General features: G+C 42.8%; 1 long non-coding RNA gene across 1 annotated transcript in view; it reads left to right on the forward strand.

The window, feature by feature from the left end:
* The first annotated feature begins 146 nt into the window (after positions 1–146).
* LOC144818924 (uncharacterized) overlaps positions 147–25,682 on the forward strand; it is a 43,233-nt gene continuing 17,697 nt past the window's right edge. The window contains exons 1-2 of the long non-coding RNA XR_013607177.1: positions 147–283; positions 16,271–16,354. This is a non-coding gene — a long non-coding RNA (uncharacterized LOC144818924). The remainder of the gene's footprint in view (positions 284–16,270; positions 16,355–25,682) is intronic.

Genomic DNA, 25,682 nt, shown 5'->3' on the forward strand with positions numbered 1-25,682 from the left:
TTAAGGAGTGTTGGTGAAATTCTTACGTCATAGAACGTTTTGAAGGAAGTGGTCAACAGAACGCTTCTCACCTACTCTGGTCTCTCGATAACATTTTTATTTCTACGCATGTGCAAGGTTTCTCATTTTGCGCATGCGCGGAGTTCTGAGAGTCTGAGTGAAACGTTTGAGCTGCATAGAATATCGGCGGTTTGCAAAGAACATTGGCAGCATTTCCCTACGAATATGGCAGCAACAAGTTACTTATCGCGTTATGAACTTGTTGAAAACACTCTACTTGAAGGTATATTGTCTGCATAATGTCTTGCCATACTCGGGAGCATAGATCGAGCACCAGTTTTTATTACATTACGTCATGGGATTTTGATGACCTCGGCTGAGACAATTTGAGAAACAGACAAGCCATCCTGTTGTATACTTTTAAGACCACAGTAACAACATTTTTGTTTTAGCCTTTTATTTTCTTCTAGAACGTTTAAATATTAATATTGAATATTCTTTTTCTATTCACCTCATGCAAAAAAGGGTGTCTTGCATACATGGTTCGAAAATGGCATGTACAACAGAGAAATTATCTTTTAATATGGTTTTATTTAATGTTGGACATATATAATTTTGGAGGTTGGTAGTTATTCCAAAATTGACTTTGTTGTGTTGCGTATGTTGTGATAATAGTTTTTGTGAGTCTGCCATAAGTTTAGACTTATCCTTAGTTTAGCGAAAGTGTCTTGTGGAGTAAAGATTACCCTAAATTTTTGAGGTTGCCATAGGTTTTTGGGTTGCCCTGCATTATGTATGTATGCATGTTATGTGTGATGGCTACACATGTGGGTTAAGGGATACCCTAAGTTTTGGTGTGCTTTATAGTATGTTTATACGCTACATAGATTGTGTGTGACGGGTACACACGTAGAGAGTTACCTTTGATATGGACGTGGAAAGTTTACCTCTTGTGTAACTTCTTCCATTTGGTTTTGTTTTTACCCTGTATATGGTTAATGCTCCAAGTAGGTGTTTGGGCTGTGCATTGTGGTTGTGTACGTTGAGTTTGGAGATTTTTACGATATAATTACTTTGGTTTTAAGCAGGCCTATAATATGTTTGCTTTGGGTTAAGGGATACCCTGGATTTGTTTTATGTTTTTGACTGTGCATTTTGGTTGTGCATTTTGGGTTTCGATTTTCTCTTAATATATTTGCTTTGGGTTTAAGCAAACCAGGATATGTTTGCTTTGGGTTAAGGGATACCCATATTGGTTTTTAGAGTGTTTGGGAGGTTTTATTACCCTTTCTTAGCTTGGGTTGTGTCTTATTCCATTTCTTTTGGGTAGACCTGGTTCTTTCCTTGGTTTGTGCCTTAGTTTGTGGTGCATTTGGCTACTCATATTGTGCCCGTAGTTTGGGACGTAGGTTTTGTGGATAGTTTCCACTGGTTTTGATGTATATTTTTATTTAACTAGCTTTCTTTTGTTTGTGATCATTATGAAAGGGAGATGGGTGTAGCAACTGAGTTCTCATCCATTTTCCTTTGTCCTCATATGTATGTTTGGCAACTTTCATACATTTGTTGTTATGATCATTTTTAATATAGAGATGATGTATAATTTTTCTTATTATTACATCCTCTTTCTTATTATTACATCCTCTTTTGTAGGAACATGTATTTTACCATCTTCACATGTGTTATTTGTTTTCTATCATTATGAAAGGGGGATGTGTTATAATGTACTTTTACTTAATACACCCTCCCTGCAGAAGTTCTCTCCCTGCTGCTCAACCACTGATGATGTCAAATGGAATGTTGATAGTGTTTGGTTTAGAAGAGTATGTCAGTTAGTGTGGAAGGGCTGAGCTGTGGAGAGCCTGCTCCTGGTGGGGCATTACAATGGATCTGACTAACATCTAATAAAGCTATGATCCTATTCTACACGTCTGGACATCGCATCTTTCTTCATTATAACACATAGCATTTAAGGAATCGCAAAATTGCGATTCCCTAAATGCTATGGCAAAATAAGGAATCGCACTACTTTGCAATTCCTTATTTTGGGAATGTTTCATACATCCCAAAACATGCAAAACGGCAGTTTGCGAGTCGCAAAGGCCAAAATTCTGCGAATTTCGGCCTTTGCAATTCAAAAACGGCTTGATACATATGGCCCTTTGTATCACCAAGCACATTTTCTGATGATTGGGACTTTGAGACTATTATTAATATGATGTCAGATTTAGAGATGTCAGCTAAATTTACTGAACATGAATACTTACAAGGTTCATCAGATTATGAACAAATATATTGTTTTAATCATTATGGTCACCATTATTTGCATAAATCTGCAAGCCCTAGGAATGTTTTTACATATAATCAATGGGAACATTGTCCAACGCCGCCAAAGGGCAGCTCAAAAACGTTCTATGAAAAGTTTCCATACTTCATAGGGTTTAATGTTACAAATCCAGAAACGTTTTATTTCAAAAATATAAATAAGACAGGCATGAAAACAATGTTGACCAGTACTAAACACATTTATTCTGAAAACTTTTATGCTCAGTTGTCTACATTAGGTTTTGACTTCTGGAAAGACAACATTGAGACAAAAACTGTCTGGGCACAAAAGACTGGCAGGTGCAAGGTTTAGAAGCCATGTTCAGAGCCTACATTATACCAGAACAAATAATGTTTTTAAATGACACTATTCAGCAAACTTCTTGTCTTGCCCTGGCTAAGATATAAGATTTAAATAAACCGTCTATACCTAAACCCACATCTGACAGTGATGATACTACAGAAGAGGAGGTAGACGTACCCTATATTTGAAAATAGAACTAATCCTGATTGGAAAAAATGGTTAATCTGGCCCACAGACACTAATAACTGTCATGATAGATTCCTGGAAAAAACACAGGGGTTCAAAATGAACAGGCCAGATCCAAGATATTCCCAGAGACAACATCCAGGGATAGTAACAACATACAGTGTAGGAAAACTATGCCTCGAGTGGCTAATGACATCCACACTTCCGGAAATCAAGCAACACTTATCTTTACTTAAAGAAGGCAATGATTTGCGAGATTTCTTAATGGGGCCTCGCAAACCACGTCAAAAACTTTTCATATACGCCGGTATATATGCTGCGTACAACGAAGCTTGGAAAATAACGCAAATGGAAACTGCAGAAAGAATACGAGAAATTGATCGTATTAATTTAGAGAAAGTTCTCTCTGTAGTGGACAATGGGTTAACGACTCTGTCCTCCAGAATATATTCTTTGGACATCATTGTATCATCTGCAATTGACATAACAGAGCAGGATTTGCTAATGTTACAACATGGCCAGTCTCAATTACGTTCTATAATGCAGCTAGGCTGGACGTTACAAAATCTTCGTTCAGGCTACGTGCCATGGCGTCTAATCAACACAACGTAATTGTTTGCTGTATTTAAACTTACAGATAAACAAATATCTTTGGCACAAAAAGGAGAAGACTATATGGTGCTGAGTATTGAAACAAGCATTGGAAATGCAATAGGTCTCGCAGCATTAGAGTTAGTGCTTTTAGAATTGTTTATGGGTTTTTTTGTAAATCTTTAGCATTTTTGTTTCCTGTAGCCAATGCTAAAGAATTAAAAAAAAAAAACATAAACATTTCTAAAAGCTCTAACTCAAATGCTCCGAGACCTATTCCACTGTGTGAGGGTGAGGGGTTGAGGGTGAGTGAGGGTGAGTGAGGGTGGGTGAGGGTGAGTGAGGGTGAGGGGTTGAGGGTGAGTGAGAGTGAGGGTGAGGGTGAGTGAGGGTGAGTAAGGGTGAGGGTGAGGGTGAGGGTGAGTGAGGGTGAGTGTGAGCCATAGGTACTACGATCCTACCAGACGGGGACCTGCTACAGATATTCTGCTAAAGAATAAACGAGGGAGCACTCAGGGAAGTCTTCGAGGGATCATTGAGCACACTGGAATCTAGTGTTTGTTTTTCTCTTGGGAAGGGTATGGACCAGAAGTTATGAGTTGTTCAGTTAACTAGCTGAAGAGGTTTCTACGCTATGAAACGATGTTTGAAGGCCGGGGTGAGGGGAAGTACAAGGTTTACAATAAAATGTGGTGCCCAGTGATTGAAATCGAAATTTTGAAGTACAGGTACTCCTTGTTACAGAGTACCTATTTGGTACTGAGATGTGTCAGTACTCTCTCATTAAAAGCATCGGAGCAGTGCTATCCCTTCTAAATGCAGTCTTGCCATTTATTCCCCTGACTCTCAAATGCTTAGGTGTTCTATAGCGTTCGTAGGTATTGTTCACCGTTCGGTTTTCCTTAGCACTTTAAGTTCTGAGTTAATATATTACACAGTATGCACACGGAGCAGTTCTGTATGTGCAGGTAATGAACGCTGGCTCCCATGTCTGTAAACTTGTTTCTCGTCACTAAACTTTGACCCAGTGAGAAGCAGAAAAGTAAGACAATAAGAAGGCAAAGATAGAAAATAGTGCTGAAAAAAAGAGAAATATAAACAATGAATGCGGCGCGAGACTTAACATTAAACGCGGCCGCAATTAAACATCAAACGCCGGCCACGAGACTTAACACTAAACGCGGCAGTTAATATATTACACAGTATGCACACGGAGCAGTTCTGTATGTGCAGGTAGTGAACGCCGGCTCCCATGTCTGTAAACTTGTTTCTCGTCACTAAACTTTGACCCAGTGAGAAGCAGAAAAGTAATACAATAAGAAGGCAAAGATAGAAAATAGTGCTGAAAAAAAGAGAAATATAAACAATGAATGCGGCGCGAGACTTCACATTAAACGCGGCCGCAATTAAACATCAAACGCCGGCCACGAGACTTAACACTAAACGCGGCCGCAATTAAACATGAAACGCGGCCGCGAGTATACATTCGATGCGGCAGCAAATATGCTTTAAACGTGGCCGCAAGAAAAAAAGCAAAAGACGCCAGTAATCAGGAGATTGCTTACGTAAATACGCTGCATCTATGGGAAGAAATATATTGCATGAGGGTATTTGTCTTCTATTGGGCCTCAGTAGGTCGTGGTGATTGTGATGGTGACAGTTACACAAACAAGCTCTCGGCATTGCGTGGCGGGAGGGGGCGGGGGGAACGTCGAGGGCAGGCAGGATGACTCAGGGGAGGGGGCGGAGCGGGGCAGAGCGGCATGTGGGTGTGAAGAAGCCGGGCCTTTGAAGTGAAGCTAAGCTTCACTTCAAAGGTGTCGGAGGAATGCGGGCGGCTGTGCACGCGCTTTTAAGCTCAATGCACATGCGCATTGAGCTTAAAAGTCACGGGCACTGCAAGGAATCGCCACGATTCCTTGCAAGTTAGATAAAGAGTCGATGAGCCCCTATAGTCTCGCTTGCTCGATGCGCATGCGCATCGACAGGCGAGACCTAAAACTGGAAAGATTACCATTGACAGTTTCTGAGAAGCCTGTCATTGAATGGATAATACATGGCACCATTACGATTCCAGTGACGATTTACCAATTTGAGTATTGTCTACAGCATAGACCAGTGGGCCTGTATGAAAGGTTGGGTAAAGAATACATTAAGTCGCCCTGGACTTTACCATACACACACAAATGTTGGAATAAGGGAAAGGAGGTATTCCTTAGTGGTAAAAACTGTAAAAACTCACTAAGCGGTACACTTTTGTGCCAAGGTATTAATTTACACGGAGCCTGTGACGGTTCTGCTTTCCACCTGCACGGTACTCCCTCCACAGTGATAGAACCAATTTTCAGGCAGCTATCCAATGGCAGCTACGTTATGCTCAATGACCACAGCTGTTGTGGCATGTTGCAAGGAAACACTTATCTCATTAGTGTGTCATCCAGGGTCACTTGTTGTATGCAAGTATTGTATCCAAAGAGAAAGACAGACAGGGAGACGGAATTATGGCCTTCACTGAATATCTCTTCTATACGAATTGATACTTTAAGCAGAATGAAAGTCATTCTTTTGCAAAAAAAATGTGCCACTGACCTCGTCTAGAGAAACGTATGCTACATGCATTATTATCAACAAACTGCCCAGTACATTTCGCAGAAATGTTAAGTCAAATCTTAAACATGTCTGATACCAGCTGCAACGCACATGTATTTAAGACGATTTTTTCGGGACTGTTAACACCATTTGAAGTAGTCCTCTGCATTTTTCCAAATTTCGTGCACTCTGTGTTCGGCGGCCTGCCTCTCATCTTGGGACTCGTAGCAGGAATTCTATTTTATTCCTTCTGCTCCGATATGGCAAGTCCGGTCACCGACGATACCCAGACTATAATGGAAGGAACCCTCCTTGCCATGAGGTATCGTAAGAGAATTACCAATTGCTTTAACTTTATTCGACAGTTAAGTCATAAAAGTACATATACAGGTAATTGTTTAAAATCATCCAATAAATATTTAAGATACAATTAAACCAATTAATAACCATCGAACAATTAAAACTTCCATGTTTGAATAAAATCAAGGCTAAAAGAACTAATCCAAAATTTCATTTTCCAATTCATATTATAGTTATAACCACTCGTATGTTACAAAAGGCCAAAACAGATATAGAGGAAGCATATTCATCTATACTTAAATTGATATCAATATCAACTATCACTCCCGTGTCCTTAAACCTAGTTTTTTCAGACGAATATGCCATGCCCAACTTAAAAACTTTGCAACAGCAATACAAATAGGGAAGAATCTGTACACAAGATGCGCATGCATCGGCATACCTTCTAGTGCACAACAATCTACATACTGGTTTTATCCACACTTTACGAGGTACATTATAGAGGGGGCAAAAAAATAATATATGGCCCATGTCTCACATTGTTCTTGGCAATTAATGCACCTCTCATTTACAAAACCCACCCATTTGGAAGTGTATTCCCGAGTTGGGAGCGCACCCACTCTCAACTGAAAATACAACTTGCGGTCGTATGGTTTCTCGATCAAGTCCCAGTATTTCTCCAGCCCTGGGCTGCACTTGAACTCGAGAAACTGGCCAGTAAGGTGGGCGGAAATTCCATGAGAACTTATAGATGAAAATACCAATTCCCAATACCTTACTTTCAGGGTTTCTTTAGGGGGAAAAACTGCGCTAACAGGGTCATCCCAAAGCTCTAACATCCCAAGGTTTCCTAGGAGTGATCAAATCTCCTTTAACCATTTGATTTTATGGAATGAGTCAGCTTTGATAACATCCATGAGACCCCTAGCGTAATGTGCAAGTTCCACTGTGCACCATAACCTGCGCCAGTACAGCAAGGGACGAAGGTTAGCTAAGAACAAGACGGGCTTTTTACCAAGATCCATCAATAAGGGTAATAGTGGGGTACTCTGTGGGAGACTTGTGACCTTGCATAGGAAAGCGTTCTCCAGGAGGGTCAGGGACTTCAAATTTTCAAACCCCCAGAGCTCAGCTCCATATAGGGCAAAACTTAGGACCTTCATCCCGTAGATATTTAAAACAGGGCTAATTGTTATAGTCAGGGAGGTCTGAAACTTTGTTAGAAGAATTCCTGCTTGGCGTTTGTGGGTCAGAACAGCCCGATCGATTTGGCAGTTCCACCGCATATTGTTCTGTAAAGTAACACCTAAGTACGTGAAAGAATCAACTTTTTTCCAGGGGCAAATTGTTCATAAAAATCTTACACCTGAATGACCCATGCTCTTTGAAGGACATGAATTTGGTTTTCTCTGTGTTTATTTCTAAACCACGCAAAATGCAGATTTCTTCAAAACGATGGAGCGCTTTTTGAAGACCGCTTGGAGTCTTTGATATTATTAGAGTATCGTCCGCAAACATAAGGATTGGGATGTGTATTCCTGCCAGCACCGGAGCGTCCGAGGGGGTCCGAGACAGGAAATCAACCACCCCGTTGACAAAGAGTGAGAACAGTGTAGGTGCCATAACACAGCCCTGTCACACGCCTCTGTCAACAGGGAAGGTATCTGTAGCCTCGCCCTGCACCCCCCACCGCACCCGGGCATAATTTCCCTCATGTAAACGGACGATTAGGGTCAGCAGCTCTGGGGCCATCCCCATTTTGCTCAGCACTTGCCATAATCTGTTGCGAGGAACCAGATCAAAGGCGGCCCTAAGATCAACAAATACACCATAGAGGGCCCCTTTTCCTAATAAGACTGTCCTCCAGTACAAATTGACAAAGCGAAAAACTTGATCAATTGTACTGGTCAAGCGGCGAAAGCCCGCCTGCATTGGGCTCAAAATATTGTTATCCTCCATCCAGTCTTGAATCTTGGCCAGAACCAGTCTGCCCACGATCTTCTGAACAGAGTCGATCAGGCTTATCGGCCTGTAATTGCCTGCCACTGATTTGTCGCCCTTTTTAAATACCAGTACAATTTCCGCCCCCTTCCAGGATTGCAGAACAACTGCACCCCACGCAATTGCGTTTGCAATGTGTGCAATGTATAAACGCCAGGTTTGCCTATCATTTAGGAAGACATCTGATGGTATGCTATCCATGCCTGGCGCTCTACCACCGGATACTCCATCTATAGCCCTGTCAACATCTTCTGGTGTGAAAATCACTCCAACATAATAAATATGTGGGGGCGGTTCACAAAACTCATCATCAATGGACTTGGTATACTGAGGTTTGAAAAAGTCAACCCACGCATGTTGAGCCACATTATTCTGGGGGCGGTCTGGGCAGCCTCCTCAATCCCACTTGTATATGTCCCAAAAATGCTTGGAAATCTTGGCTACCCAAGCATCCTTGAGTTCCCTCCATTTCTCATCGTCCCATCGCTTCTTAGCCTCCATCTGGTTTTCCTGTAACTAGCCCGGGCAGCTCTTACTTTACTTATAACTTTCAGTTTTAGTGCTCTGCCAAGGCTAGCCCGAGCTTTTCGACATGCGACATTATACCATCCCTCAGGTCTCTTGCCCCTTGCAGTCTTCCTTGGGCCGCGCTTACAAAAGTGAGTTTTTAAACGCTCAAACAATTTAGTATGGACTTCAGTTATGGGAAAACAGCAATCCATACTAGTAATGTTTGTCCCCAGCACAGCCAATGCACTACTTACATCTTCATGTATTATGGCCAAGATTTCGGGATGCTCAACAATTCAACTCCATTTTAAATGGCGCATGTCATTAGCTAAAACAAGGTCAGGCACTATTATATTCTTGACCGGTTTTGTGCCCGTTGCTAAGGAGAGGCTAAGGATAGCACTAAGTGGGTTGTGGTCACTCTCTATGCGGTTTACTACCACCATGTCTATAAGGCAAGGCCACAACCTTACGTGGATGAGAAGATAATCAATACGACTAGACCTGAACCCATTGTCAAAGGTACTAGTACCTGTTCTATCTAATGGGGTACGTCCATTGGCTGCCCTCAGGTGGTTTCCCACACACAATCCTTTCAACTGAATGGCCGCCTCTGTCCATTTTTTTACGGATTTTATCGCCAAAGTGGGAATACCCCATCTAGAGTCCTCCTCGTCCGTGAAATATTCATCATCATACCCGAGGGGCTCAAAAGTTACATTAAAATCCCCCGCTACGAGGGGTAAAGTGTTAGTGGGAATGGCATCAAGTAGCCCTTCTAGTACCGATATGACTTTCGATTTTTTCCCCCCTGGAAGACCTCGGGCATAAAAATTGAAAATATCTAAGAACGTGCCTGTGGGGATAAGAAGTCTTACTACCAGGATATCAATATTATCTACAAAACGCTGATGAGTAATGCAGCCTAGTTTCTGTCTAATCCATATTATGAGTCCCCCTGCTGGTCAGCCCCTATCTTTCTTAATTGCGGGGACATAAAAGTTAAGATATCCTGGACGAAACACAGGGTCTACTAGCCATGTCTCCTGAAAGAGACAGATGTCGAATTTTTCAATAAAGTCCGACCACTCCGGTGAGACTAATATTTGACCCATGCCTGCTAGATTCCAAGAGATCAATGACAAGGTTTCCTTTACATTAACCATGCCCCCAGTAGTGTCCAGCCTACCCGACAGTGCACTTGGCTCATCTAAACCAGCAGCACCAAACGAAGAATTTTGGGCTGAAATCTCCATGCTAGTGGAACTTAGGGGTAGCACAGCGCATGGTAAAACTACACTCCTATTTCGTAAAGAAGATTCCAAAATGGGGGGATTTTCTAGAGATAAATCAACATCACCCCTGTCATATGCTCCAAATAAGCCACTTCCCTTAGGTACATTGTCATTTTTAAGTACTGAATGACACACCCCACCTTTGGGCGACATTGATTGTCAATCACGTCTTCCAGCCCTGACGCCCTATCAGTTCTATAATACGGCCTTCTGCCTTCTTCAATATAATCCCAACTTGCTACATCCCTTACTGATCGCATGATTCTAGAGGGCTGCTGGAGGGCTTGATAAAAGTAGGTGAGGGGTAGGGAGTGTATTGTAGACACTGGGCCTACCATAGGCCAATCACAGATGTGTTCTGCTGCCTTTCTATCTCTGAAATTAATAATGATACAATCTCCCTCTATAGCCTTTCTTTGGGGACCCACCCAGTCAACACGCCTCGCAAAGAGAATTTCAGCTGAAACCCCCGGTGGCAAAGGACAATGGTAATTAAGCCAGTATATACACTTATTCTTTAAATCCCTGTACTCCTCCCTTTTACCCTGGCTAAGGGGGGGGACCCCCGCCAGTACCACCACATAAGGGATGGATTCTGGCGGGAGATCAATACATGGTAAGCTCTTTCCCAATAGGGCATGAGGAGTGTCCAATTTTCATTGTACAGTGTGTGATACATTGCCTCCTCCCAGTCCCGCCATCCCTTGTCATCACATTTGGGGGATCAACATTCAAAACCTTTTCGCTAGACACAAGACCAACTTTCAAGGTGGGAATATGTGATGTAACAGTAACAGCTGTAGGAGCCTTAAGTTTATCGCAGTTCTCCTTACCGCTCCGAAGGCCAGTTTCAGTCAAGGATATATGCCCAGGCTGAGTAGGAACAGTAATAATCAAACCATTTGCCCGGGATACAGACCGTGTCTGAACCGCAGCAAATGACAATTCAAGACACGTCAGCCGATTTTCAATCAAGTCAAGCCTATCATATATTGGGAGACACGTTTTTTTGAAGATGGATTCCAATTTAGTCGAAAAAAACGGCCCCAAATCAGCCGGCGCATCTTCACATAAACTTATGGGCTGGGAATTCGCGTGGTTTATAAGGTGACCTCCTTCCGAGCTCACGAGCACTGTTGAGGTAGGATTCCTGGTATCAATACTAATTTTCCTATTTTTAGCACTCTTTCCTTTGTCATTTCCAACTCCACGCTTCCTTTTCGATTTTTGACTCGCCGGGCTTTGGCACACTTGCATCACACTTTTGGCACTACATGCAGACCTGGTGTTGACACAAGGAGCCGCTGTCTCAATGGGAATTGCTGCATGCCTATCCCCCAAGCTTGTGTTGTGCGTTGCGTGAGCACAAGAATGGGTTACTGCCTGTACTCCGGGTCCTTCAATCACACTATCGCAGCTTGCCTCGCTCAAGACTACAGCCCTAGGTTGCAATGGTGATTTTGCTTTTGCTATGGCGCCGAGAGAGGAACGCTTTTCCAGATTAAAGTCTGCAGATAGCCTTTTTTTCCATCTGGGCGATCTCATGAGCTAAGATCGAAGATGCTCTAACCAAAAACTGGTCCAGAGTACCTACTATTGAGCCCCCAGTCATTGATTTCCTGCTTTTCCTACGAATAGGGGAAGCAATATTGTAGTTCTGGGCAGTGCCGAGTAAAAACTACACCCTTAGTGAGATTTAGATCCACTTAACAATAACAAACAAAATGTGGTGACAGGGCCAGCAGATAACGAAGGGTGTTTAACTCCTCACTAACCCCCCATCCAAGGAGCTGCAATGAAGATGTTAGGGACCGGCCCCGTCCCGTCCTCTTCCGGGCTGTAACAGGCACGCCCTTGGCCCTGGCTTAACCCGGGCTTGGCCCACGCGCGGTCCTGCGACACGGGGGGGGGTGCAGATTTTATGCGCCTCCTGGCGCGGATTTACTGATGGCGGCTTCCGGGTTCCGGCTGCAAAGGCTGCCGGTATTTGAAGTCCTCCTCGGGTCCCCCCCCACTGCAGCTGAGCTCTACAGGAGATGAGCTGTGGCGGCAGGAAGAGACCGGCTGCTGTGGCACGGGTCCAGGGGGTGTCAGGGCGCAGGAGATAGCAGGCGGGAATGGCGGCAGAAATGGCAGCACACAAAAGGTAGAAACCCCCGCTCCACCGGGGGTGTGCACAGATTTTATGCGCCTCCTGGTGCGGATTTACTGATGGTGGCTTCCGGGTACCGGCCACAAAGGCTGCCGGTATTTGAAGTCCTCCTCGGGTCCCCCCCCCCCACTGCGGCTGAGCTCTACAGGAGATGAGCTGCGGCGGCAGGAGGAGACCGGGTGGTGTGGCGCGGGTCCTGCGGGTGTCAGGGCGCAGGAGATTTCAGGCGGGAATGGCGGCAGAAACGGCAGCACACAAAAGGTAGAGGATTACACAGATTCTTGGCCTGGCTCGTTTAAGAGATATGAACACAACCTGGTTTCTATCGTACAGACCAATCTGGCAAGATTGCATAGTACCTGTTCTACAATGCCTGCTTTGCGGAGAAGAATGCGTGTTGGACATTTGTCTTACACTTCCATCAGTGCTGCCATCGGATGTTGATGCCTTGCTAGGTCCGGTAACGACTCATGCATCGCGTTGCCCCCAACGGCTGCCAATTCTGATGACGGTATTCATTGAGGTCTCACCGGCAAGTCTAACTGAGGGTGAGATACGAGAAACTACAGGCACACAGGCACCGCTTACTGCAGACATTGCTAATGCATCAAACGCTGACAGCAATGATCCCCATCTATGCACATTTGATTTGTTAACTGAAGTGGTTCCACTTTCACCTACTATGGTGGACGGTTTCTTTGCCAGCCTAGACGATCTGATGTTTTCTCCTGACACCGAGAATAGCTTTTGATTCAGCGTTCCCTGAACTCTGAAATTCGGCCATCATTGTTTAAAAACAAACCATCTAACTTGAGAACTTTTATGCGATAAAAATTCGAACTTTTTCCAAAATGGAACCTCTTGGCACAGAGTAATCTGCTTAAAGTAGAACTATTCTTAGAGAACAAGATTTCTTTTGAAAACTTCCCGAATGACAATATTTGACCGGATAATCATAAGCAAAATATTATGCTATGGGATGCTCTCGAAATATTTTCTGTAAACTTCAGAGACATTTCATGAATTTAATTTTATACTGTATAAATGTATAAATGACAGAATAAATTCCCCACACTAGGCTTCATGTCTATAGAGAACTGTTTGTACATACAAGTCTATGCTCGTTACATTTCAACAAGCCTTTTCCAAATGCAAATTGTATTTTGTATTATGGGTGGGATTGTTAACATTAGCTTTAGATATGTTCAGTGCTTATACGTTTAGTTTTATTGAACTTAAAATCGTGGAGTGGGTGTTGTAAATGAATGTAGGACCCTTATATAGGTATACATTATCCAATCCTTATATAGGCATAGCAATCATTACCATATTTAGACTGAGCCTATGCAGTGCAAATACGGCATGGCTACTTCCACTACGTTCCAAGAATCAACAACGATTTCTTAGAAAAACCTGCCTTCAGCAGCTAGGGACATCCCCTTGCCTGAATACTAATTTATCTGGGAAATCATGGAGTTTTCAAAGAACTGAGTCTTTGTTGACGTTATTAAGTCCAATCACACGTCAAACTCGGCACCTTCAAAGTATAAATATGCCTAGATTTGCCCAGACCAACACACGGTGGTTTGAAGCAGATCGACTAACTACTTGCTCGACGCCCTGCAGCAGCAAGTGCCAAAGGAAGCCGACCCTCCAGCTGACGCACTGAGAGACTCTGTCTTTTCTCCTGCCGAGAAATCCAGCTCCAGTGTTTCCAAGCTACCCTTGCAGGTTGCTGGGAAATCGAGTCCTGAGAGAGAGATACAAGACCTCCTTCATTCTAAACCAAGGCACGGAGCTGATTAGACCCTTAGAGAATTCTTGATTAGATTCTTGGCAGAAAATACTAAACTTAAACTACTCCTCACTTACTTCTTCCCTTGTGCTAGGCTTAGGTCAGGTACACCGGGGTAGGCGTATTTTAGAAGCACCTGTTTGTATTATATACCCTGTACTTTATTATCAGTATTACGATTGTAGTAGTACATTTCTTATGCTTGAGAAAGAAGACTGTTCAATAAATGCTTTTTATTGAAAACACCCGTCTCTCTATTTTCTCAGCACCTCTGGTGAAACGAAGCATTCACGATTGACTGAGTAAAATAGCTATCTATTGTTTCCGCGACTCTAGAGATTGATTTCTTACTCTTGGGAAACAAAGTTGTCATGTTTATGCGGTTATCAGAAACTAATCCCTTCTTGTGAATTCGAGAAAGTTTTTAGTGACCTCTGAGCTAGCTGGCACTCACAATTAAGTCTAATATATATGATAGAGACCTAGTCAACTTCAGTCCTACGTCTAAACTATAGTATTTGTTATTCCAATGCGCAGAGCCTATTGGGCATATAGGAACTACACTTACAATGACATTACTCTCTGACCAGGAGCAAAAGGCAACCAAAACGCTTTATGGAAGCTTAGTCAGTTTATAAACTCTGGCACTTGTGAAAACAGGACCTACTCATTAGTGATCAGTTTTTTGTAAACTACCCCACAGGGCGCAATATTTGCAGGTGTAGCGAGCCATTATTAAAAAAATACGCTGCTTTACATCTCGCAGTTCTAAACTAAACTTTAAACGGCCTTTTCGTCATAAATCTAGCTTCAACTGTATTTCTATTGTTGAGGCAGCAATTATGTGTTTGGAAAGAGTGTGGTTTCAGTATTTATTGCTAGTTTGAGAAAGAAGATTGAATATTCCAAGTCGAATTATTTTCTCAAAAGAAGGCAGGAATTTCTCAGTTGCGCTATGCCTATGTTTTGGAAATATTCCCATTTTTTCAAGTTTGAAACTAATTTTCTTTTGTTCATATTTGCTGGTGCTGTTCCAGTTTCATTGCTGTAAGTTGCTGAACCTGATCTGGTTTCTTACCACGATGAAAAAGTTGGCGACTCCAGCCAAAGCTGAACAGGTGAAAGAAGCACTGGGCGAGCCCTGTTGTCATGAACAACGATCACATTGTGGAAGCTGTGGTTAACATTACGCAAAATTTTGTCTTAGTGCCAATGGAAACTCAGAAGATTCAAAACCATAAGAAGGAGCTTCGCTGTTGGGGGGGCGTCTTTCTACTAGAACGTGTGCTGTGCACACATGAAAAGCACATTATCGCATTTTTCATAAATAGTTAATCCGGCAAAAAATGCTTTTTTCGCAGGTGACAATACAGAACCAAGTTTTATTGAATTGTTTTGAATAGACAGAAAGGAAAATTATACTTGTGCTCATGAATATATATATATATATATATATATATATATATATATATATATATATATATATATATATATATATATATATATATATATATATATGTGTGTGTGTGTGTGTGTTATCTGCTTGTGTCCCTTTATTGCACAAAATGCAGTAGTATAAAATTCACATTTCACACTGAACCTTGAAATATAGGAAACGTTTTGGTTCTCTGTGAAATATGGGTTTCATCATCGTAATGACAGCCTCAAACGATTATGCAGAGTTCAGGTACTGTTTGGGATATGTTAGGCTGCAAGTAGGTCACAAAACCGCAGCAAGGTTTTCTTAATTATGCTTCAAAAATGCAAATTGATCAGCACTTTCTCTGGCAACATAATTTTCATAAATTTTAGCTAAAAAATATATGTTTCATAAAATCTGTACATTTTGCAAAATATGCAGCAAATTAGGTAGCAAATTAAGTAAACCACAGCATTTTAACTGCAATGAGTGCCACGTTTTGCTGCTATTTAAAGAAAACAGCGTTTTCAAGCTAACAACATAAACATAAAATATCTATAATTGACAACATGTAATAGGGTCCTATATTGCCCTTTCCAAGTTCCTCTATGCATAAAAATGGCATCCATGTGTCATAAACTGTTCACAAAATTATAGACTAATATAAATTTGCAATTCTCAAAATATTACTCAAAATGATCATTTTAATGTTAATATATATGTCAATATAATTTTTGCAATAATTTTTATAAAGTTTTTATTTGTAAACCAATTAATTAAAACAAACATTGTTTATAAACAGGAACTGACAAACTGACCTACAGAATTAACACTCAATCCTGAGCTGTTGCCAGGTGAGGTGAGGAGTGCACCCGTACATTGGCAGGTAAGCATAAATATATTATTTTACTATTTGTTAATGGCATACACTAATAGGTATGTGATATATACATTAATATCTAGCGATGTCAATATGATGTCACTGAAGGGCACATTATCACAGTACAAGTTTTTAATTTAATTGTTTTAGATCCCACTGTGTCATGGTTTGATGTCAGCGTGTGTTTGTTTTTCTTCACAGGTGTCGTATATTTTCCCTGTGACATCTATTCAAATCTTGAAAGCACAGGATCATGTAGGTTGTTTGGAATCCAACCACATATATTGAATCATTGGACACTTATTTTTTACACAAAATGTTTGCAGTAGCGATAAATATCTAGGTCCTGAGGAAGGCCGAGATCAAATCTTGATCAACGTGGCTGAAACATGTAGACCTGTTTTTTTGGACTGATGCAGCTATTTGCTCTATGCTGCACACGCACTGGTTTTATATTTGACACCAGGATAGAACATATTAAAGTTCTTTTTCTTCCAGGTAGCCAATTTTAAATCACTTTTTCACTTTATCACCACACGCACTGCAACCATCACCCAAAACAATATCTATATTGCTTCGGCTCTAGTGGATTCTAGGAGATCCTAGTTGTGATCACTGAAAACATCCCTGAGCTCCTCCCTCCCAGGGAGGGGGTTGTAGTCCTTGGTTGCACTAGCTTTTGCAACCAAGAGGTGAGCCCGGATGATGAAGCATGCCACTTCGGTGGATGATGGAATTCTGTCCTCTTTAGAGGACTCCCCTCAAAACTAGGAGGGATGTATTAACTTATAATGTATGTGCTCTCAAACTTGTTGTAGCTGAGCTAGACCTGCGTATTCTTTTGGTTTGTCATAGTGTTGTGATTGGGGATTAAATCAGTGCTGGTCTTTAAAATGGTTCCCTTAGATCCCCTATTTAAAGTAGTGTAGTGATTGACTGGAACTCTAGCCTATGTTTAGTCTGTCCTTATGACTTCAAGTGTAAATTTCAGGTTGCCTGATGCCACTTCTGTGTTTACATAAAAGTACTCCATGACCTAATAATACCCGTGGCCATAAGCCACTATCACCACAAAGGCTATACCACTTCACTTAATAGTCAATTAAATATACACCACAAAACAAAAACATTTTTATATTCAGTCATTTTTCAAGCTGCTTCCTTTCCATTTAGGGAGAACCCGACCCTTACATCACTATCCAATTTAAGACTAGACCACTAATCAAGTAATGGACAATTCAGTGTAAACCTATGTGTACCGGCCTCGTTGATTTCTGAAAAGGGATGTATCATCGGTTTATTGAATAGTTTCACCACCTAAAAATAAGGTTAAATCATTGACAATAAAAACACTCAATCAATATGGTATCCACCTCCAGCATCCAGGGTATTAAATTGATACTCAATACACTTACTACATCATCCAATGTACACATAGACTCGATAACTCATAGATATCAAGTAGATCTTAGTAGACAGAGGAGACTAACCAAAGATAGCAATGAGCTCTCTCAAGAAAAATAATTTTTTTAATATTTTTTTCTTGATTTGTGATCTAAATTTGAACTTTCACCATTGACTTCTCAGAAACTGGAAGCTGAATGAAGAAACAATTATCAATCCTAAACGATTTATGCTAGACAAAGGCAAGCATAAAAGAATACCTCTTAGAAGTGAGTAAAGAAAGAATTCTTAACCAAAGACAAAAAGTATTGCTTGTTAACAAGTTACAATGTCAAACATGCTAAACACCCAAACACCTCCTGTCCTTAATACCATCAACCAATAGAACTACTTACGTATCACATTTTCACACAAGATTTCTACATGGGGGCTTGCTCCATGTGGTGAGTGGGAGCATGTCTTGCCCCAGTCCATCCATGTGGCCAATCCCAAAGGCTGTGTGCAGCATAGGTTTGCTGCACACTGCAGGTTGGATGCAGGCCCTAGAGAGAACCTAGAATGTCCAAAGACACCCTCTTTCTAGATCTTTAAACGTGATTCCAGCCTGGCAGAAAGTGTGTAAAGGCACCTTTTGAAGCCTCACTGATAGGTTAAGAAAAAGCAGACAATACATGCTATGCACATGCTAACAACAGTGGTGGTATGATGTGAGGTAACATCACTGGTTCACTCACTCATTGAAGGGAGTACTCTCCCCTGATCTCATGGCCTCTCACTGTATGTTCTTCCTGTTTGGAGCGGGGGCTCTGTCTGCTGTTGCCCACATCCATGTTTGCCTTCTACCCTAGCAAAGTCTCCTGGCTTCCTGGATTGCCTCCCAGTTGTCTTTCCTCCTCACCTGGCATGCCAACTTGTATCTCTTCTTGCTCTGATTCTTACTTCATACCCTGACATCCATGCCACTCTCTCTGTTCCTGCGGAATGCAATATATGTGCTATGTTATTTTACTAACTGAAGGACATATTTTGTGTACTCCTGTATCTTGAGTCATGTGCAAATTCTGCACCTCTAGGCATGTCTACCCATCCATAGCAATTTCATTCGAGTTACTATCATTCATCCAAAACATGTACATCTGAATAGTAGCAGAGAAGGGTTAAGATATGGACTAGTGGCTACATTCCTGACATTTCACTTGGAGAACTAGGTAACAATCCTTGCTTCTGCACTTCACCAAAACATCATAGGAGTCAACACAAACCATTTACTTCCCAGTGTCTCAAACTGTAAATATGTAAACCCAAATGTAACTGTCCCAATTACATAGCACTGTCCCAAACTGTTTGCTCCACATATGTACAAAACATAATATTAGAGATAGTTCTGCTATATTAAAATATAAAGTTGCATTCAACTGCTGTGTGCACACTGTATCTGATATCTCACCAAGAACTTCAGTTGCAAATCGGGTTTATGGAAGGATATACCTGAAAGATAATTTGACTTCTAGATGAATGACACATTCAGACCACAGGCAATATAGATCTGGCTCTTTGGTGGGTGAAATCCAAATTTGATTTGAGGCCCCTGCACTCCTCTCATTCATGAATTTTAACTATAGAATTGTCCTTGCTTTTTTGTTTCAATATTAGAAATGTTCATATGCAGCATTGGGTATCACCCACAGATAATTTGGTGAAGTGTGTCAATAATATGATATTGCACAACCCCAATAAGGGGGTAGTGTCTTCCCTGTGTGTACTACCTTAATGGTGTTCTGAGACTTCTGCATTTAATCAATTATTTAATTTATTTTCCTTTCCTTTAGAAACCACTATAAACTCCATCTGTTTTCGTTTGCAATAATATAGATTATTGCATAGCATATCATACATTATTTTCAACGTTCTCTTATTGATTAATTCATTCTTTCTGAACAACCAACTCCCTAATGCCTAATGCATTTTGGACATGAACAGCCTTACACCAGGGGGATAAAATCACGTGTCCTCTGTGACAAAAGAAATTTCAAAACTCAACAAATATTTTTAATTGATCTCTTTAAAAATTAATTCTGTTACTTAATTAGCCCCAATATGTACATGAAATTTTGTTTTGAGTACTTTCTCATACTTCTGATTATCAAATGATAGAACTGGAATCCGAATCCAGATTAACAATTACTTGACAACATTATTATTCCTCACTCTTTAAACGTAAATCTCTTGTGAGGCTATCGCATAATGATAACATGTAAGCTGATATGCTAAACCTGCTGCTCTTAGAATATACTCGGCACTTCTGCTATCGAATTAAATTCTGATGTTCACGAGAACTATAATTATCTCTATGGTGATAACTCCATAGACATGTCTAAATGAACTATTCTGTTAACTCATCATGATTATTATTCTCATCATACGCGTACTGAAACACAGCCAATAGATATGTTGCAATGTAATCAAATATTGTTGCAACAGGAAGTTAGCCCCAGGCACAGGCAAAATGCTCTAGTGCCTGGGCACTCATTAAGCAAAGAATCCCCAAAACCTGATCTGCAAGTGGCAAAGGAGTGGACACCTACCCCATAAAAGTATGGCACATAAATGTAATTGGATCACATGAAAAGTAATAATAATAATAATAATAATAATAATGTAAGGCATTTATAAAGCGCAATGGTTACGCCATATCGGCATGTCCCCGCGCTGGGTGAGATGAAGAGGGGCAGAACTCCTCACAGAGCCATTACATGCTGCAGGAGAATAGGTGAGTTTTCTGCATCCTTCTGAACTTGATCTCAGAGCTTTCCAGCCTGAGTTTTTGAGGAAGCTTATTCCAGTACTGAGCGCCCCGGAACCTAAAAGAGCGGCCCCCCATCCTAACCTTCTTGACCTTGGGGATTACCACAAGTCCGGTGCCAATAGATCTCAAAGACCTTTGTGGAACATAGCTGATGACCAGGTCACTCAAATAGGAAGGGCTAGCGTTATTGAGGATGCGATGGCAGGTGCATAGAGTCTTGAACATCACCCTTTGCCTCACGGGTAGCCAGTGCAATGCGGTGAGGGCTTTTTTTTAAGCCGCCTTCCTAGGCTGATTAAGAACCAACCGCGCAGCGGCATTCTGCAGCACCGGTAGTCGACCGAGACTCTTTTCCGTAGCACCAAGATAGAGAATATTGGCATAGTCGAGGCGTGAAGTTATAAGCGCATGAACCATAGTCTTACGTGCCTCTAACAGAAGAAGATCCAAAGTTTTGCGCAGGGTCTTCAGCACTCCAAAACACTTGCCAGTTACCCTTCTTATATGTCCTTCATAAGAGAGGGCCGGGTCAACCCACACCCCCATGTTTTTCGCCTCGTTACATGGTACGGGGGTTGGACCCAAACTCGAGGGCGGCCACTCCGCAGACCAGCTTATGCTACTGCCCCCCACCACTATAGCAGCGAGTTCCGGGGCCTGTGACTGGGAGATCAACAGCTGGGTGTTGTCCGCACTAGAGACGACCCCAACTCCAAAGCCAAGCACTATCTCTGCGAGCGGGGCCATATATAAATTAAACACCGTGGGGCTCAGGGCAGAGCCCTGAGGGACCCCCTGCTGCAATTCAAAAACTCTGGAGTGGTGCGCACCCAGCCTGACCTGAAAGCTACGTCCCGTCAGAAAGGACTTTAGCCATTTTAAAGCAGATCCCGAGACACCACCTTTGTTTAGACACTGCAGCAAGGTGTAATGTGCTACAGTGTCAAAGGCTGCGCTCAGATCTAACATTATTAGAGCCATGGAGTGTCCCTCATCTGCCCCCTGTCTAATGGTTTCTGTGGCCCTTAGGAGGGCAGTTTCCGTTGAATAACATGCCCGAAACCCAGACTGTGACGAGTGGAGGAGGCTAGAATTTTCCACATGTGTCATCAGTTGGCCATTCACCAACTTCTCCGCCACTTTTGCCAAAAAAGGCAGAAGCGAAATTGGCCTAAGGTTATCAAGCTTGTCTAGGCTTATGTTAGGCTTCTTCCTAACTGGAAGGACGATTGCGCGTTTCCAGTTTTCTGGCAGCGTATGCAAGCTAAACGAAACGACCAGCACATGTCTAATAAAAAGTTCGAGTACATCCAGGCTATCCGCCATCACCTTAGCAGGATACCTGGGTGAGCCAGATTTAACACCGAGGCATATCCTCTTGAGAATCTCCAGGGTGGGGACAGTGAAATAATTGAGTTTAGAGTCTACTTTGGACTCTGTCCTCTGTTCTTCAAAGTCTGCCCCGCCTCTTACCCTCCCTGAGAAGGATGAATATATCACCTCCACCTTCTCAGAGAAGTAGGTAGAAATACGATCACACTCCTCTGCGTCACCTCTGCTGGGAGTGGCCGTCTCGGCCAATGATGAAATATCCATTATATATTTTATGTAACTACTTGGTAGTATTCTCGGCCAAGTCAATTTTAGTTTTATAGTAAGTGGCTTTAGACTGTCTCAACAGTTTTTGGTATTTCCGTTGGTGAGTCCTATACACCAATTTATCCTGATTATGAAAGCCCTTACTCCATTTCCTCTCCAAGCGTTTACATTCCGTTTTTTTGGACTGCAACGTCTGGGTGAACCAAGGAGCAGTTTTGCGTTTCCTGTCCCCCTCCTTATTGTTATGTTATGTTAACAGTAATTTGTAAAGCGCACGGACACCCAGGGGCTTCATGGCGCTGACTAACAGAGCATTCTGATGGAAGATGGAGAGTGCCTAAGCCGATGAAAAAAGCCAGGTCTTAAGCTGTTTCCTGAATGTCAGGAGGTCGGTGCAGGCACGCATCTCCAGAGGAAGGGAGTTCCAAAGTCCGGATGCAAGAGTAGGGAACCTGCCTCCGCCCTGGCGTTGCAGTTTGAATGTTGGCATTACCAGAAGATATAGATTGGCAGACCGAAGGTTGCGGGAAGGGATATACCTGGGCAGGAGGATGTTAGTAAATTGAGGGCTACGGACATGGAGGGATTTGAAGACCATACAGGCTGCTTTGAATTTTACTCGCTGAGCGAGAGGGAGCCAGTGGAATTGTTTTAGCCGAGGCCTAACTGACTGCCAACGGGGCTGCCGACGAATCAGTCTGGCAGCCTGATTCTGAGCCAGTTGGAGACGTTTACTCAGATAAAGAGGGAGGCCCAGATAGATGGCATTGGCATAATCCAGGTGGGACAGTACAAGTGCTATCACCACCTGGATCAGGGCCGGCTGGGTCAACATCCGGCTGATTTTCCTTATTCTGCGGAGTTGGTAAAAGCAGGAAGATACCACCGAGCTCACCTGGGCCTTCAATGACAGTTCACTGTCAATAATTACTCCCAGGCTCTTAACCGATGCGGAGGGAGTAGGCGGGAGACATAATTCAGGGGGCCAGTAGTGTGGGCCCCAGAATATTTGGCTTTTACCATTAAGGATGATTTCTGTCTTGCTCGTATTCAATTTTAAATGATTCAAGTCCATCCAGCGACAGATATGTAGCATGGTCTCTTGAAATTCCCTGACAGAGTCGGGGGAGCTATCCACAGTGAAGATAAGCTGTAGATCGTCCGCATAGTTAAATGTAGCGACCTTAAATTTATTCAAGGATTGGATCAAAGGGGCTAGATAAAGATTAAACAAAAGAGGGGACAGAGAGGAACCCTGAGGAACCCCACAGGTAATCGGAAGTTTAGGGGCAATGAAAGGGACCAAGCGGACCGCTTGAGTGCGGTCGCTGAGGAAAGAGCTGATCCAACTGTACGCTGACCCCCGGATTCCAGCTTGTGTGACACGGTCGAGCAGGATGATATGGTCGACCGTGTCGAACGCGGCAGACAAGTCTAATAGGACCAGAGCCTGAGGTATTGCTTTGTCTGCATTGGCACGGAGAGTGTCCATGACGGCCGTTATGACAGTCTCAGTGGAATGAGCAGGCCGGAACCCAGCCTGATGGGGATCCAGATGGTTAGATTGTTCAATGAATTTGGAGAGGTGGCTAGTGACGGGAGCTTCAAGTATTTTGGCCAACTAAGGAAGAAGAGAAATTGGCCTGTAATTAGAAAGGATTGATGGGTCTGCACCTGGTTTTCTTAGAAGGGGTACGACCACTGCCTGTTTGAAGGCTTTAGGGACCGCACCCTGTGAGAGGGAGGCATTGAGAAGGGTCAAGAAGGGTGCAGGAATGGCCGAAAGGATTTCTTTTTGAATGTACGGGGGGCAGCAATCCCTAGGAGAACCAGATTTTACCCTTGTGGATAATGTACGTAAGGAGTCAACATTGAGGTGTGGGAAGTGATCAAAGATGTGGACACTAGAGCTCGAAGAGATAGTATTCGATTTGGGGCCAGTAGCTGGGATGCTGGCCTTTATTGCAGAAATTTTACCCCGAAAGAATAAATTAAGGGAGTTGCATAAATCTTGGGTCACAGTAGGTTTTGGGAGAGCTCTCTCCATATTAGATAATTTGTTGACAATGGAGAAGATGTCTTTGGACTTATATCCAGAATGGGTTATTATGTCGGAGAAATAAGATGCCTTGGATTGGATAATAGCTAGCTTGTAAGCAGTGTGGGCAGCTATGTAGATAATTTTTGCATGGGGATCATAATTGCTCCTCCATTTACATTCCTTTTGGCGGGTGTCGAGTTTTTTTGCCCTCAAGTCCTCAGAGAACCATTTCTGGGAGTCTGGATGGCGGCTAATTTTAAATTTCTTCAACGGGGCGTGTGAGTTGCTTACTGCTGACAGCCAGTGAGAGGTGTTCACTTCAGCCTGCTCAAGGTCTAAATTATCGGCTGGGATTGTGCTCGCCAAGCTGTCTAAAAAGGCTGGTTTATTAAGGGAGCTCCATTTCCGGATGAGACCTCCTGCCATAACCCAAGGTTTACTATTTGTTACAATGGAGATGGTGAATTTTATCAAAAAGTGGTCTTATGGTGGGAGTGGAGATGGTGAGATTGTTACTCCACACCTGATCAAGAATCCGACCCTTGACATGCGTAGCAGATGTAATGTGATGGCAGAAATTGAGGCCAGATAAAGGTTCCATGAGTTCGGAGGCCTGCGGGCCACCTAGCTCATCATTGCACCAATAGTTAAAATCTCCAAGCAGGAGTATTTTAGAGTAGTCTGTGACTATGGTAGCAAATTGTTCACACAGGGACAAGGGGAAGGAGGCCATATATTGAGGGGGTCTGTAGACTAAGACACAGATGAGTGGACCAGATTTAGATTCAAGTTTAATTACTAGATTATCTGCTCCCGGAAGTGTTAAGGGCGGACAAAGAAGTAAAAACATGCTCTTTTTTGATAATTGCGGCTACTCCACCACCCGTCTTTCCTGGAGCCCGATCAACATGTAAGATGTAATATGAATCTGGGAGGGCTGCCAGGATGTCTGGGGGGAGTCAATGCTGAGCCAAGTTTCCTTGATGAAAAATATGTCGGGTTTATCGTCAAGAAGAAGCAAAAAGATGTCCAGTTGGTGTTTGGCCAGGGAGCGGGTATTGAGATATAAAATGCGGAGTTCTCGGTTGGAAGCCGTGGTAGATGTGGACCCATGGCTGTGGCGGAGGATGGCAGGCAAAGGCTCGACTATATTGGAGGAATCACGAAGGATATGTAGCTGATTTAAGTGATACAAGATAGTGGAACAAAGTGGAAGTCTTGCCTGGTATAATGTTCGTAAGTCCTCCGAAGAGTACGTGATCATTTGGGCAGGGGGACAGGCCCCAGTGCCCGTCCAGGCGCGGACGGGCGCAAACGGGCTTGCCTTTGGCGCGCCCGCTGCGATCATCCGCTGCACGTCCGGGAGGATGTGGCCATTTTATGCCAATGAGTCCGGGAGGGCCGAGCAACTGGTCCGCTCGCCCTCTTCCTCACCTAAGATGGCGGCTGAGGAAACCCCAGGACAGCGCCTAATCGGCTGTGGT

This window comes from Lissotriton helveticus, chromosome 2_1 (genome assembly GCF_964261635.1).
Source record: "Lissotriton helveticus chromosome 2_1, aLisHel1.1, whole genome shotgun sequence".
NCBI lineage: Eukaryota > Metazoa > Chordata > Amphibia > Caudata > Salamandridae > Lissotriton > Lissotriton helveticus.